The sequence below is a fragment of the Cynoglossus semilaevis genome, unplaced genomic scaffold, assembly GCF_000523025.1.
Source record: "Cynoglossus semilaevis isolate Cse_v1.0 unplaced genomic scaffold, Cse_v1.0 scaffold376, whole genome shotgun sequence".
Taxonomy (NCBI): Eukaryota; Metazoa; Chordata; class Actinopteri; order Pleuronectiformes; family Cynoglossidae; genus Cynoglossus; species Cynoglossus semilaevis.
The window spans coordinates 356,984-361,069 of record NW_007585115.1 but is presented as its reverse complement, the minus strand read 5'-3'; the positions used below and the strand labels follow the sequence as shown (position 1 = coordinate 361,069).

Here is a 4,086-nt window from a genome sequence, read left to right as displayed (position 1 = left end):
TTTCATGCATTATATATACCATTTTTATTTTTAAATTACATAATAATAATAAATAACATATATTAATACATTATTATATATATATAAATATATAATATATATGTAAATATAATATATATACTATACATATATATAATGTTTTCCAGACTTTCCACTGAAACGTTAGTTTTGTTGCATCCAAAATTATCTTTGGGTCCAACATTTAGCCATCTTTATTTTTTTTCATTTTTTTCGCAACTTGGTTCTATGTTTCTTAATCTATTTATTTCTATTTCTACTACTGTACTGTAGCAGGCTCTTATTGGATGGCCCAGCTATCAATCATAAATAGGGCCATGCTGCTGCACAGAACACACACACGTGTGTGTCGGGAATGCCTTACGTAATCCCTGTCACTGTTTCAATAACACTTCAATGCAGAAGTGTTCTGCATTTCAACAGGTAAAATAGGCATGTTCCATTTACTATATGTACTGTTTCACAAAAAGAGGGGTGAGAGACAAATATTGATGTATGAAAGGGTAACACATGATTGTTGTAGCATATGTCAACTTTACTGCATTCATAATGTCATGAGGGCATCAACAGGAAAAGAAAGTAAGGAGAAAGTGAAAAGAAGGTAAAGAGAAAGTGAAAAGAAGGTAAAGAGGAAGTGAGAGAAAGTGATGTAAGGGTCAGGTCAGACAGTCAATAAAATATATGTATCACCTGAAAGTAAACCAATTTTACCAAAATCATTGTTTAAATGGGTTGCAATATTGGAGGAGGGACGGTGAATACCATAAACAAAGTGTTCACCAACTATAGATTTAATAATTACTAAAAAAAAATTGTGCAGCATGTCTAACATGTGATAAACATAATTCACAAGAGAACATGGGACCAAAAAGAGGAAAGTTCCCAAAACCTAATTACCCATTCCAGGTGCTACATATGGATTTCATTGAACTCCAAGAAATACTGTCTAGTCATAGTGGATGCCTTTTCTAAATGGGTAGAATTGTTCCCATCAAAAGCTGCTGATGCTATTACAGTGGCAAAAGCATTGGTCAAAGAGATTATACCACATATAGTAACAATAGATACAAATTACAAATTGAACCAAGTCATATCAAGCATAAGCCAAAAGATGAAAATAAATTTAAAACACCAGTGTTTTATCTTTTTACTCTCTTGTGTGAATGGTGGCTCTGCTAGATCTTTCATCATTGAAGGGTGGTCAGTGGTGGTGTTGTACTTTTTTAAAACAGCTGGAAAATCACAGTGCAATTAGACATTCGAATTGCATACACATAAGTTCGCAGGCTACATGAGGAAGTTTTATGACTACATGGAAATTATGCTAATTTAATAAGGTACTGTTTTAAAACAGCTGGAAAATTCGTAGGCTACATGAGCAAGTTTTATGACTACCAGGGAACATCATTTATGTCACAGACCTGAAAGTACTGTATGGGCATTAAGTCTATTCGGAGCAGCGTCTACCATCCTCAGGCCGATGGATTGGCGAAGTGTCTGAATAAGACTTTGAGTCCATTATCCATAAGTTCATTCAGGAGGACAGTACAAACTGGGATAAGTGGCTAGACCCCCTGTCGTTTGCAGTGCGGGAGGTGCCCCAGGCCTCCATGGGATTTTCTCCCTTTGAACTGTTGTTCGGCACCGATAGGTGTATTGGACCTTATTAACCCTTGTGCGGTCCTTCGCATTTTTGTTTGTCCTTGCAATGATTATTACAATATGATTATAATTAGTATTAATGAATATGAGGAAAAGTTGGCACAAGTCATGCAGTACAGGTACATGCACACGCACGCATACTCACGCATGCACGCACACACACACACACAGACAGACACAAAGAGATATTGGGTCTAGGTGACCCGGGGGTCCCGAGGAGGGAGAGGAGTTGACAGAGAAGTGCGTGCTGGCTCAGCAAACAAACAAACGCAACAGAAAAGCCAGGCAATGCACAGGAGCGCTTTGGACTATTGCAAATAAAAGTTAGGTACAATAAAGTTGCAAGAAAAAGTATGTGAACCGTTTTCATGTTTTTATTGAACACAACATGTAAACATTTACAGTGCATGGTGGAAAACGTATGTGAACCCCTAGGCTAATAACTTCTCCAAGAGCTAATTGGAGCCAGGAGTCAGCCAACCTGGAGTCCAATCAATGTGATGAGATTGGATGTGTTGGTTAAAGTTGCCCTTTAAAAAAACACACCAGTTTTGAGTTTGCTATTCCCAAGAGGCATTGTCTGATGTGAACCATGCCTCGCACAAAAGAGCTCTCAGAAGATGTATGATAATTAATTGTTGTTTGGGGCTGCTTTACTGCCTCAAGGCCTGGACCGATTGCTGTCTTCGATGGAAAAATGAATTCCCAAGTTTATCAAGACATTTTGAAAACTACCCGCCATCTGTCAGACCATTCGTCCGCCAACTGAAGCTTAAGAGAGGACAAGTGGTGCAATAGGACAACGACCCAAAGCACTGAAGTAAATCAACAACAGAATGGGTTCAACAGAAGAAAAATACGCCTTCTGGAGTGGCCCAGTCAGAGTCCTGACCTCAACCCGATAGAAATGCTGTGGTATGAACTCAAGAGAGCGATTCACACCAGACATCCCAAAAATATTGCTGAACTGAAACAGTTTTTACAGAGGAATGGTCTAAAATTCCTCCTGATCATTGTGTCGGTCTGATCTGCAACTAGACCAAATGTTTGGTTGAGGTTATTGCTGCCAAAGGAGGGTCAACCAGTTATTAAATCCAAAGGTTCATATACGTTTCCACCCTGCACTGTGAATGTTTACATGTTGTTTTCAATAAAAACATGAAAACATTTTTTGTGCAGTATTAGTTTAAGCAGACTGTTTGTCTAGTGATGTGACTTAGATGATCAGAAGATGGTGTGTTTGTGTGCAGATGTGCAGTGAGTGAATAGTTTTGCAGCCAATACAGTGTGAAGCCTAGCAACAAAAATTTCAGTTCAGAGTTCAGTAAGCACTGTTACTGTCAGTAAAAATCTTTAAGTTTTGCCAACTGTCACACATGTAAAAAAAAAACAGCCATGAATGACATTTCTATGTATAAAAACATCATTCACCTGGAATGATTTTATAAACCCAATAGAAACAGATCATGGCTTTAGACTATAGACTCTCTCTCTCTCTCTCACTCACACACACACACACACACACACAGACACACACAACACAAAGACAATACTGTGCACTAATTATTATAATTTTTACTTTCACTTCAAAACTAGTTTTAGGTCACATCATCTGGGCAAAACCCAGGCATTGCAGGTTTTCATTATCGGAACCGATAACAATTCTTAGCAATATTACATAATCAAGCTAATATCGAACATCCCAAGTTAACAGATAACACTGTTAGACTTAAATGAATGCCGTCTAATGCAGTCACTTGGCTTTGACTGCAGGGAGAGTGCAGAATTTGATCAGTGATTTTGCAGCGGCCTTTTGGCTATAGGGAAAAAAATGTCTTAGACCTTTGACTCCTCTCTCTGTGTGCATCCACTTTTCAGCTCCAGTTTTAACAACCTGGAAAAGAAAAACAAATAAAATAAAAAAGGATTAGAATCACGGAATCAAAACTAAAAACAAAACAATGTCCACTTCTTATCATTAAAACCACCAAGTGTTGATATGGGGTTATGGGGCTGGAGCAACTTTATTGTCAAGGAGGAAGATGACAAGGAGGAGAAAAAGTAAAAAACTTTTTGACTCATGGGCCACAATTGGTCAGGAGTAGATAGATGGAATGTTTGTGTAAACTAAGATAAATGACATGTAAAAGTCATTCATAAGGGCTAAAATGCTAAAAAAATGCTAATGCTTTTATCATTTTCTACGTCATCTATTAGGGAAACATGGGTATTGCAGAAAAAAAGGTATAATGTTAATGTATATAAGTTATATAATTTAGAAAAGTTTGGATTAAAAGTTTAGACTATTATTAGTATTTGGACCCCGGGCCTTAGTTTGCCCATGCCTGAACTAAGTGGTAATATTCGTTCTTGGACGGTGTGTGGACTGGACTCCTGCTCCTGCTG

The 4,086-nt window shown here is 37.7% G+C and overlaps 2 protein-coding genes across 6 annotated transcripts in view; one reads left to right on the top strand and one right to left on the bottom strand.

Moving 5' to 3' along the window:
* Positions 1–4,086, top strand: part of fancc (FA complementation group C) — a 52,385-nt gene that overhangs the window by 42,303 nt on the left and 5,996 nt on the right. The gene's annotated exons all lie outside the window — the stretch shown is intronic.
* The window catches only part of LOC107988124 (aminopeptidase O-like), a 26,382-nt gene continuing 22,828 nt past the window's right edge, over positions 533–4,086 (bottom strand). For both annotated transcript variants that reach the window (XM_025053656.1, XM_017030787.2), the window contains one exon: positions 533–3,574. The gene's annotated coding sequence lies outside the window, so the exon portion shown is untranslated. The remainder of the gene's footprint in view (positions 3,575–4,086) is intronic.